This window comes from Numenius arquata, chromosome 11, assembly GCF_964106895.1.
Source record: "Numenius arquata chromosome 11, bNumArq3.hap1.1, whole genome shotgun sequence".
NCBI lineage: Eukaryota > Metazoa > Chordata > Aves > Charadriiformes > Scolopacidae > Numenius > Numenius arquata.
In genome coordinates this window covers 32,966,905-32,979,321 of record NC_133586.1, presented here as the reverse complement: position 1 = coordinate 32,979,321, position 12,417 = coordinate 32,966,905, and the positions used below count along the sequence as shown (strand labels likewise).

The window sequence follows — 12,417 nt, the reverse complement described above, 5'->3', positions numbered from 1 at the left end:
GTTCAGCTGCTCCAGGGAGGGGTGGGAATGTTTGGCCGAGGAAGGACAGGGCTGTTTTCCTTCTGAGCTGATGGTCCCTCAGAGCTCCTTCAGAGCCAGCACCCCAGCCCCCAGCTCCCCGACAGCTCAGCGATGTTCCCTACCATTGAACCACCCCCCTCCCCAAACCCACACAGTTGTCACCGTAAATTTCACTGGGGTGAAGGCTATTTTAGAAAAGCTGCCAAATGGCCGCAGAGCTCTGGCGTACCCGTGAGGAGCTGCCCCCAGCCCCTCTGCCCCCCTGGCATTGAGGTGAGTGCAGGTGGGGACACCCCCAGACACGGGCTCCAAGAGCTGGTCGCTCCTGGGGCAGCTCTGGTGATCGGCTGAATATGAATTCTCACTTTTTGCCCGTTTCCATAAAGTCTGTAGGAATCCAGTTCTCTTAGAGAGCCTCTCCCGCCTGGGTGTGGAGCTGCAGTCGGCCAAAAGGCTGAAGGTGTTGCAGGTGCATGGGTCCTGCCTTGGGTTTGTTATGGATAAAAACTTCCCATAGGTTTTGCCAGGGTGTCAGTTGGGTTGGCCTGGGAAGACACAGTGCTTTCCTCAGACACTAATCAGAGAATCTTCTAGGTTGGAAGGGACCTTCAAGATCATCTAGTCCAACCATAAACCTAACTCTGACAAAAAAAACCAAACCACCAATAAACCATGTCCCCCAGCACCATGTCAACCCATCTTTTGAACATCTCCAGGGATGGTGCCTCAACCACTTCCCTGGGCAGCCCATTCCAATGCTTGATAACCCTTTCAGTGTAAAAATTCTTCCTAATATCCAATGTGAACCTCCCCTGGTGCAACTTGAGGCCGTTCCCTCTAGTCCTGTCACCTGTGAGTTGAGAGAAGAGACCGACCCCCGCCTCTCTACACCCTCCTTTCAGGGAGTTGTAGAGAGCAATAAGGTCTCCCCTCAGCCTCCTTTTCTCCAGGCTGAACAACCCTGGCTCCCTCAGCCTCTCCTCATAAGACTTGTGCTCCAGACCCCTCACCAGCTTCATTGCCCTTCTCTGGACCCGCTCCAGCGCCTCAATGTCTTTTTTGTGGTAAGGGGCCCAAAACTGGACACAGTACTCAAGGTGGGGCCTCACCAGTGCCCAGTACAGGGGGACGATCACCTCCCGAGTCCTACTCACCTCATGGTGTTGAGGAGAAAAAGCACTTATGCTTATCACAGAATCATTTTGGTTGGAAGCGACCTTTAAGATCATCGAGTCCAACTGTTAACCCAGCACTGCCGAGTTACTACTAAACCATGTCCCTCAGTGCTACATCTACATGTCTTTTAAATGCCTCCAGGGTATCCCAAAACTGCCCCATGGCAGCTGTCCCGGGGCTTTGGGATGGGTGCAAAACGGGCCAGGGATGAAACGATGCTTGAAAATACAGGAGTCGTGCCAGGCGACTCAAGGTGTGACTGGGGAAGCCGCAGTTACTGGTGATTTTGTGCCTGGATCCGTGGTGTGTTGAAGGCAGGGAGAGCCTGACCTAGTTCGGCGGCGTGGGGAGAGGCAGGGCTGGGAAGCTCCTGCCAGGCAGATGGAAAATATGTCTGTGCAGCAAGGCTGGGCTGAGCTCACCCGGGGTCCCAGGCAGCTCCGCTGGAGAACATGTTTGGCAGCACGCTTTGTTAAATAAATAAACTGCCCGTTCACAGTGAAACAGAGCGGCCCTGAGACTCGGTTTTCAGCTCGCTTTGTTTCAGCTGGATATTGCGGGGAAACGTTACAAGAGATTGTGTCTGGTCTGTGCTGCTTTGGAGCAAAAGCCTTCTGCTGTGACTAGCGCAGTTTTCACCGTTGATCACGGGGAGCTGGCTTGGGCTGATGTCTGCCTCGGCAGACCCCCACGGGACACGTGTGGGACTGGGGGTGCTGCTCTCCACCACGGATGGGCTGTGGGGGCCTGTTATGGTGCTTCCTCCTGGGCAGCAAAGCCGCCCTGCCCTGGTATGCGTTCCCCTCGTTGGCCTGGGAGGTGCTGCCTGGCCGGGGCTGGGGCTGCTCTGGGCTGGTGAGGTCCCATCACCTGCCCGCACCCACAGTGTCCCCGGCACAGCACGCTGTGCCTTCCCATCCTTTAGAGAAAGCTGTTTAGGGGAACGCATGGCTCGTGTGGCGAGGGAGAGGAGCATCATCCAGCACCTACAGAGCAAACGGTGTAGTTGTAGCTCTGCTGTCTCCTGAAGGCGAGCGATGGCCGGCTCCCACCCCGGGGCGGCAGGAGGGGGCCGCGGCCCAGCGAGGAAGGGTTTTCCCCTGTTTGCTTTCTGAGTGCTAACGTGTTCTGCTGTTACAGATACAGCTCTCGCAGCAACGACTTTGTAACCAAATAAAATGACTCAGCAAATGCCAAAATAGCTGCAGTTCACGCAGGGGCTGGAGGCAGCCTGAAATGCAGCCTTCCCATTGCACTGGGCAATGGCAATGAAAATGTCCCTGTCTTCAAAGATGAGCGTTGGTGCTTTGGGGGTTTTTTGGAGACACTAATGGGAAGCAGAAAGCATTTTTCTACCCAACAGGCCTCCTGGCTTAGTGTGGACTGGTGATTTGAGTAATTTTTATAGCCCTGCCTAAAAGGAGTTTGGAAGTCTGTGAGCAGTCTTCAGAGAGTGATTGTCCCTCTCCAAAAGCCCTCATAAAAATGAGTCAAATCTCTGTTTAAACTTGAAGGATGCCCTCGAGACCATTAGCTCTGCTCAGGAACTGCAGTCCTAACCCATTAAGATAAAAATAAATAGAGCTTATTTTAGGAAGAGGAAAGCAGGAACCAGCCCAAGCACCCGTGAGCCGTGCAGAAGATGTTAAGATTGGGGTTTTTTTCTTTTGTCTTGTGCACCTTCTAATTCTACGTGAAATTCAGCAATCTCTTTGACTTGCCACAACTGGCTCCTGCTAAGGTACCTAATAACATAGTTAGACAAGAAAAGACTCCTCTGAAAATGCCTTGTATTCCCCAAAACACAAAATACTCCAGCCCCACTTCTGAAGTCTGTAACATCAGCAACAATCCCAGTACCTGGGGACATGGGCAGCATTTGCCCAAGCCAGGAAAGCCAGTGACAAATGTCACTTACCCGTGTCACGGTACAGTGCCTCTATCCTTCAGGGCAAAGCAGCAGCCCCCAGAGACAAGTAAAAAATTACTTCCATTGCGTGCGAACAGTGACAGTCTGTGCAGATAGGAATAGCTACAAATAAAATCCCCTCTCCTGCTGCCTTTCCAAGCAGAGAATTTTGCACTGAAACCAGCTTTTCTGTTCTCAGAGAATTGGTAGTTTGCTAAAAATGGTCTTTCAGCTATTCCTCAAATATGAAGACAGTATTAGTATGTCAGCAGAATATACTGTGGGGCTGTGCTGCCTCTGGTGTTAAAACCCACAGCCCAGTGCTTTTGCTTCTGCACATGCCCAGCGCGAGAGCTGTTAAAGCGGGAAGGGACAGTCCAGCAGAGCCAGAAGCCAGCTGATGGCACCATTTTCCTCCCCCAGCTTGGGTCTCTTACAGCCCGAGGCTGGTGGCATAACTCCTTCCCAGCTGGGATGTGTGGAACCAGGAGCCCTGCTAGTGCGAGGGGACCCCTCCGTCACCCGTGCTGCTGGAAGAGCCGCCTTGCGAACGGGGCACACGGCTTCAGCCTTAGCCCCTGCGCTCCACGGCCACGTCCCTGATACACCGTAAACACGCATCGTGAATAAAGAGCAGCACAATGGGTTAAAACTCTGCTGTGAGGTGGTGTTGGAGCCAAATTTGTAGTTCTTGGCTGTATATTGAAAATCAAGAACAAATGCATGTGCAAATGTGCCAAGGAAGTAAATGCATTGGAAAGAAAGGTCCTGCTCTTAGGAGGGGTGACGCGCGGAAACAAACCTTACAACTCGCAGAGAGTTATAAAGCAGGTATGTTTATTGCGGCGCCGGGTGCAAGGGGGATTGCTCCTCCAAACTTGCACACCGGTTTGTAAAACAAGCATCGATTTATGATAAAAAGCATACATATTCATTAAGGTGGGCTGGGTTATTATAATTGATTCTAAGAAAAGGCGTTACTATTCTAATTATTTCTAAGAACTCATTATCATAAATCTCCTCCCTTTGCCGCATGCGCACTGTCGCCTGGTGGTCATGGGCCGGGGTCTTCTGGAGGAAGGCTCGCAGTCTTCTTCACCGTGTACCTTCACCTTTGTCCTAGAATGCTGGGTTGGCTGGACCCCAAACCACGAAACTGGTCCCGGCCAGATGGACACTTTACCCAGACAGTTAGGTTCCTCCTTAGCATGCAGGCTGTTCCCGCTATCTTATACACAAGGCCATTTCTTTATCTTGGAATGCTGGGCTCCTGGGCTCCGAGCTCTGTTCTTTGCCAGGCTGCACTAAATCCACACTAACAACCTTTAACCATTCATTCTCTGAATCAAGTCCCCCCTTTTCTTCCACCTTTGTAAATTCTTTTACAATTGCCTATAACACACTTCCCTTCTCCATCTGATTTCTAAAATACTTCCCTGACTCACTCGTTCACGGAGCTGATGCTTCTTCCATTGAATGTATTCGTCTTTGGCCCCCCCTGGTACAACACATAAGACATCTAGTTAATGCACACACTAAAATTCCTAACACAAGTATTGCTACTAGAAAGATAAACAGTTGTTTAAGCCAAGCCAAGTTAGGTAACCACGAGGTTCCCAGGTACAATTGTTACTGCTAATTAATACAACAAGCTCTTCTTTCAACACTTGTAAATCAAATCTGGGTCCTAAGGGGTAGATATTATCATCGTACTCACAATACCTGTTCAACTCATTTCCCCCTCTTGCCCAAAATTTGGGCCAGGTCCCATTGGCACTGTTCCAATCACTTGCTGCCACCCCATATAGAGGCAATTTCATTTCTCCTTTGGGTAGGGTAGTACATACCCAACGATCTGACAGATTAGTAGCCCTTACCAATGTTTCCAGGTTTTGTGAATATGTATTCATATCCCATGTCCCTCCCCCTGAAACACAAAGTCCTGGCATGTTGATGACTATTAATGTCATTAATGTCCATCTTTTCGTTGGAGGCGAAGTTTCAGGGGTCCGGCCTGCGTTGATGTCCATGGGGTTCTGGAGCTCTCTTGACTTGAGTCCAATGGATCCAAGCGGCTTGTTCCTTAATCTTTATGGCTGTGTGAGTGGTCAGCAGTACCTGGAAGGTACCTTCCCACTTTGGCTTCAGTGGTGAATCTGTAAAAGACTTGACATATACATAATCCCCAGGTTCGATCTCGTGTACTGGTCCATCCAGCCCACGAGCTCTTGTTCCCAGAACCAGTTTTTCTACCTCTCGGAGCTGTTTTTGTAAATTTATCATGTAATCTGTCAATATTTCATTCCCCAACTCTGTGGATGTCCCGTCTTGTACACTATATGGTCTCCCATAGAGTATTTCAAAGGGACTCAAACCTTCTTTAGTTCTGGGTTTTGTTCTTATCCTGAGAAGGGCTAATGGTAATGACTGAGGCCAGGCCAAGTTAGCTTCCTGGCCTAGCTTTACAACGATTCATCTTTTCTACCTGACCACTCGATCGTGGGTTGTATGGGATGTGAAGTTGCCAATCTATACCCAATAATCTGCTTACTTTTGAAACAACCTTTGCAGTGAAATGAGATCCTTGGTCCGAGGAAATCACTGCAGGAACCCCAAATCTTGGTATAATTTCTTGCAACAATGCTTTAATGACTCCTCTCGTTTTATTGGTTCAGCAGGGAAATGCCTCTGGCCATCCTGAAAAGGTATCAGTTAATAGGTATCGAAACCCCCCTTTTCTTGGAAGTTCTGAAAAATCAATTTGCCATTGTTATCCCAGATAGTTTCCCTTCCCTATTTGGCCAAACTGGATTCTGGGACCTGTCCTAGGGTTGTTCTGTAAACATACCTCACACTGCTGAGTGACTTGTTTGACAGTGGCATATAGATTCCGAGCACATATTAGCCTACTCAGGTATCTGTAAAGTGCCTCTGTTCCCCAATGGGATTTCTTATGTTCTGCCATGACTACAGCCCATAGTAACGAGAAAGGCACTATTATTTTTCCCTGTGGGGTTCTGACCCATTTCCCTTCAATTTTCCCATTTAAGTCTTTGATCAATTTGTGATCGTCCTTAGAATATTTAGGTTCGTTGTCAATTTGTATCTTACCATCTGGGACCAAGGATTGTATCTCTGCATTACCCATCTCTGCTGCTCTTTTGGCTTCTCGGTCCGCCAGTGCGTTGCCCAGTTCCACAGCGGTGTTCCCTTTTTGGTGAGCTTTGCAGTGCATGATAGCCACTTTGATAGGCAGTAATACTGCATCTAAGAGCTTGAGAACTTCTTCAGCATGTTTTATGTGTTTCCCTTGTGTAGATAAGAGTCCTCTTTCTCTCTAGACCACCCTGTGAGCATGCACCACCCCAAAAACATATTTAGAGTCTGTCCAGATATTTATCCGTTTTCCTTTGGCTAGTTCCAGCGCTCAGGTTAGTGCTATTATCTCAGCCTTTTGGGCTGATGTATTTGGGGCCAGGGCTTTGGATTCTATTACCTTCTCTGTGGTGGTTACCGCATAGCCAGCTTTGCGTATCCCTGTCGGTGAACCAGGAATCCTCTGCATCTTCCAATGGTTCTTTCAGGTCTGGTCGACTGGAGTACACAGCCTCGACTGTTTCCAAGCAGTCATGGGTCACTGATTCTCCTTCGGTTCCGCTGAGGAAAGAGGCTGGATTGACAATATTAGTTACTGTTATTTCTACATCATCTTGCTCTATCAGGATAGCCTGGTACTTAAGAAACCTCTGAGGCGAAAGCCAATGCCCCCCTTTTACTTCTAGTACTGCTGAGGCGGTATGTGATACCATAACTGTGATTTTCTGGCCTAGGGTGAACTTACGGGCCTCTTGGATGTTTATTACCACTGCTGCCACTGCTCGGAGACAGCTAGGCCAGCCTTTACTTACTCTGTCAAGCTGTTTAGAGAAGTATGCCACCGCCCTTCAATAGGGTCCCAGATTCTGAGCTAGGACTCCTAAGGCCATTCCTTGTTTTTCATAGGAAAACAACCAGAAAGGTTTAGTAGTATCGGGTAATCCCAGGGCAGGCGCTTCCATTAACCTCTTTTTTAACTGATGGAAGGCTCTGTCTGCTTCCTTATTCCACACAATATTCTTTGAGTTAGATTTTAATAACTCGTATAGCGGCTTTACCAAGAGTCCGTAGTTATATATCCAGAGACGACACCATCCTGTCATTCCTAGAAAGGTCCGAAGTTCCTTAGGCATCTGTGGTCGAGGTGTCTGGCAAATGGCCTCTTTCCTCTCCTTCCCTAGTGTCCGTTGGCCTGTGGTTATTTCATATCCCAGATAGGTCACTTGCTGCTGGGCTATCTGTGCCTTCTGTGGAGAAACTTTATAGCCATTAAGTCCAAGAAAATTTAGCAGGCTCACAGTCCATTCTAGGCATGTTTCTCTGGTGTCAGTGGCGAGTAACATATCATCCACATACTGCAATACCACTCCTGACCCAGGCGCTGTTCTAAATCTTTGGCTAGCTGATTTCCAAAAAGTGTTGGACTATTTTTAAAGCCCTGTGGTAGCACGGTCCATGTAAGCTGTGTTTTCCTTCCAGATTCTGGGTTTTCCCATTCAAATGCAAATAAAAGTTGGCTCTCTGGGCTCAGAGGCAAGCAGAAAAAAAACATCCTTTAGGTCCAAGACGGTAAACCACGCCAATTCAGGTACCAATTTAGTTAGGATTCCCCAGGTCCCCGTCAATCTCCTTTAAAATGTGCCTGAATTTTTTCTTTTCGTCTCTTTGGACACTCATTCTTCCAGTGTCCTTTCTGCTTACACCATGCACATTGATCTCTTTCTAATGGTTTCCTAAAGTTCTCATTTCTTATTCCACCCTCCCCTTGTAGTGCTGCTACCAGTGCCCATTTGTCCTTTCTCCTATCTTCTTCTTCTCGGTCGCTAAATACTCTCCATGCCTCATCTAGCAGAGTCTCTAGATTTCTACTTTCAGTTGTTCTTAGCTTTTGCAGCTCCCTCCGGATATCACTAGCGGACTGCTGTATAAAGAGAGACACTAACTGCTGTATTCCTATCTCTGATCCAGGGTCCAAGGGGGTGTAGCGTCTCATTGCATCTCGTAATTTATCCAAGAACTCCGAGGGAGTCTCCTTCGGCCCTTGTCTTACAGCATATAGCATTGACCAGTTAATGGCTTTCGGGATAGCTCTCTCCATCCCTCTTATAACCCAATCTCTATAACCGTGTAATGCTTCCAAGTGACTGCTCCTATTTGGGTCCCAACGAGGGTCCTGCAAGGGGAAATAGTCTTTAATGTCTCTTCCTGAATCTTTCAGGTGGTCCGTGGCTATATCTTGAGCAGCTTTCAAAACCAGTTGTTTCTCAGTTTCTGTCAGGTGATCTAATAATAACTGGATATCACCCCAGTCAGGATTGTGCTGCTTTACCAGAAACTGAAAATGTTTAGTAACCCCGACGGGATCATTCCGATAATTCTTTGCCACGCTTTTCCAGGTTTCTAAATCAAATGAGGAAAAAGGGACTTTTAACAATACAGGTAGTCCTTCCGGACCCACAGCTTCCCTTAAGGGTGCCTGAATCACTACTCGCCCTGTTCCCTTCCGGGTACGGGACGATACCGGGCTGTCAGGTGGGGTCCTGGAATCAGTTTCTCCGTCTCCTTGGGAAACCTTTACCTCCTCCATTGCCTTAACCGGTGGTAAGTAAGTTTCAAGAAAATCGTCTTCTTTTAAACCCTGAATCTTTTCAGGCTTTGTGCATCTCTGCCCTATGCTACAGGCCGAACAACATCTTTTTATATTTGCTTTCATTTCTTCCCTTCTTTCTTTCTCTAAGGCTAATACCATCGGGTCTTGTGGAGGTAATAGCCCGCAGTCCCGTTGGTACTCTGGGTGGTTCCGAAGGGTGAAAAACATGTCCGCATATGTGACTTCATCCCACTTTCCTTCCCTTCTAAGGAATAGCATTAATTGTAATATAGTATTGTAATTAAGGGTCCCATTAAAGGGCCATTTCTCTTGATCATCTAACTTGTAAATTGGCCACCACTGATTACAATATTTAATTAAGGTATTCTTGTCCACGCTGCCACCTGGTGAGCCCCCGATCTCCTTCCAGTGTGCTAAAATACACCCTAGGGGACTCTTTTTCAGTATCTCGCCCCCTTGATTATTGCCCATTTTATGTTCTCCTTACCCCCTTAGTTAAGAGGTGACCCTGATCTCCGTGTGTCACCTGGGTGTTATTCTTGTTTCCCTCCCAGGAAACGGTACAGCTATATCCCTGTCGCTACCTTTATCTCCAGGGGTAGGCTATGTCTCCACAGATTACTTGTTTCAACTCTCCCGCCCGCTCGATTTTTTTTCCACTCAGTCCAGCTACCACACTGTGGATGCCAAAAATCGTCCTCCTGATCTACCCAAACCTCCGTATTACAAGCAAAGCACTTTAAGATAAAAATAGGATCACAAACGTTATCCGAATGTCCAAGACACTGCCACTTAATATTCTCAATATTAGGTTCACACAATGTTTCTTTACAGTCTGTCATACGCTTCGTTCGTCTCCGGCCGCTCTCCTCGCGGAGAACACGGAACCGCGGATCGGAACTCCGCACTCGCTCCGCAGCAGTGCCGCGTCTCAATCACTCATTTCACTCATACAACAATTTACACCTTGTGTCAGACGATAACACGATAGCAGTACCTTATGACAAATACAACAAGTAACCAACAGTATTACAATTCCACATACTAACACAAAAACCCGAAACCGAGGGATCCCACACCAGCCATTAGCCCAAGCCTGAGCATACCCCGGGGCGAGTACACCGACTCTTTACCACACGTAGGACGTCTCCTCACGACTTAGAGGTCCCCCCCTTAAGAAACCCTAAACATACCTGGTCCGCAGGAGATGGTCCTTGTCTGTCCCCGCGGTGATCTGGATGAGTTGGGGAGTCCTTCCGAGAAATCTCGGGGGCGCCCAGAGGAGTCCCGTCCTCAGCAGGTCCCGCAGCCGGACAGAGGGGGTCCCATCTGGGGTGCCAAATTGACGTGCGGAAACAAACCTTACAACTTGCAGAGAGTTATAAAGCAGGTATGTTTATTGCGGCGCCGGGTGCAAGGGGGATTGCTCCTCCAAACTTGCACACCGGTTTGTAAAACAAGCATCGATTTATGATAAAAAGCATACATATTCATTAAGGTGGGCTGGGTTATTATAATTGATTCTAAGAAAAGGCGTTACTATTCTAATTATTTCTAAGAACTCATTATCATAAATCTCCTCCCTTTGCCGCATGCGCACTGTCGCCTGGTGGTCATGGGCCGGGGTCTTCTGGAGGAAGGCTCGCAGTCTTCTTCACCGTGTACCTTCACCTTTGTCCTAGAATGCTGGGTTGGCTGGACCCCAAACCACGAAACTGGTCCCGGCCAGATGGACACTTTACCCAGACAGTTAGGTTCCTCCTTAGCATGCAGGCTGTTCCCGCTATCTTATACACAAGGCCATTTCTTTATCTTGGAATGCTGGGCTCCTGGGCTCCGAGCTCTGTTCTTTGCCAGGCTGCACTAAATCCACACTAACAACCTTTAACCATTCATTTTCTGAATCAGGGGTGGTGGGAGATAACACAGCAACAGGCCAAAGGCGTTGCTGGACACAGCTTGGACCCAAAGGCGGTGCAGGAGAGGCGCGGTGGAGCCTGGTTCTACAACGCTTTAGAATTACTGGACTTAATTTTTAAGATTTTGTAGCTTAGAAATTTTGGGTTTGCTCCTCTGTTCACTGAGCAAGGTTTTCTTAGGCAAAGCGATTTTCTTCCCCTCCGTTCCACTGGGCCTGAAATGCATTTTGCAGAAGCAAAAATCATCACTACCTACTACCCCGGTGGGTTTCTGGTTGGGTCATCTAAGAGACGTGAACACATTTGTTTCATGTAAAATAGCTAGTTTAAGTTAGAATGATATTTCTGTGTCTTTCTTTGCTGCATCCAGCAAGATGGATGCAAAGAGGAGTGCCAACAGAGCAACCAGGAGTTGCCTGGACGTGGTTCAGGCCACAGTGTTTTGGCTGGAACGGAGTAATTAAAGTTATACCCGAAAGCGGTATGAAAATCTGCAGTCACCGGGTTGCACGAGACACTAGCGGGCACAGAAAATCCTGTCTCTTGTGTTGTTTTTCCTTTTTCCTAAAAGTTGAACTCTGTTTCATCCGTAACTAATTGCTATCATTCCTGCTTTTTTCTGATCCCTCAACAGCCTAAAACAATTAGGCTCGCATAGAACAGTGCGTCTCTCTCATTAACCCACTCAGGAAAGCCATAAAGATCTAATTACAAAGAAATGTGGAGACAGTAAAAGAGCTACCTTCTGGCATGGCTTGAAAGATAACACAGAATGCTAAACTTTTCAACAAAAGAAATGAAGGGACCCTGCCTTGATGCAGTCCTGAGTAACGTGCTCTGGGCAATCCTGCTTTAGCAGGGGACTTGGACTAGATGATCTCTAGAGGTCCCTTCCAACTCTGACAATTCCGTGACTGTTTTAATCTACGTTTTAAAAAAGCAAATGTCTTCCCCTGGGCTGGCCAGCGCACGGTTGGCAGGGGGAGGGTGCCGCAGCCAGCCAGTACCCGGCAGCATGAAAAAGGAGACAATTGAAGCAATTGGTGAAAAGGGAGTTGAGAAAATAATTTTTGAGCCCTTTGCCGAGGGCAAGATTCAGCGAAAGCTCCGCTGACTGTGCTGGGAGGGGCTGTTGCGCATCGTGATCTGAGAATTTGACCAGTCTGTGTTACCAGGCGAAAGAATTTCCTCTCGCTTTGCTTCTCTTTGTGCGTGCAAGAAACGGGAGTTCCCAGCCCCAGCCGCCTCTGCTAGAGTAGGCCCGTTGCCATTGAACGGTCGTTTGTGTCCAAACAAGACTACAAACTCAGTTGAGAAAGGAAAAATTCTTCTCGTGCAGTAGGAAACAGCCTTTGGATATGCACAGTCATATTGCATGCCAAATCCAAGGGGAAGCAGATGGAGGAAAATTAATCCTCATGATCAGATCCACAATGTTCTTTAACATTTAACCTTTATGATATAAATAGGACATGTTTTAAGCTGTATTTGTCCTTTAACTGGTGAGACTTGAGATCTACTCTGCATCATTCGCAAGCTCAAGGAACTGTATTTTGAATAAAACACTAATTGCTTTTTTCCCTTGGAGCTGCCTTCCTGCTTCACCAGAGAGGGAACTGGCCCATCCTGCCCTCGGGCTCGCTCTCAGCAGAGTGAGACAGGGCACGCTGGAAAATCAGTTACAG

At 47.9% G+C, this 12,417-nt stretch overlaps 1 long non-coding RNA gene across 1 annotated transcript; it reads right to left on the bottom strand.

Annotated features, from left to right (window-relative positions):
• Positions 1-3,921: 3,921 nt before the first annotated feature.
• On the bottom strand, positions 3,922-8,602 carry LOC141470501 (uncharacterized). Its single transcript, XR_012463488.1, has 3 exons — positions 7,261-8,602; positions 6,603-6,776; positions 3,922-5,272 (listed from the first exon to the last, which is right to left on the bottom strand). It is a non-coding gene; the product is annotated as an uncharacterized lncRNA (long non-coding RNA).
• Positions 8,603-12,417: the final 3,815 nt, after the last annotated feature.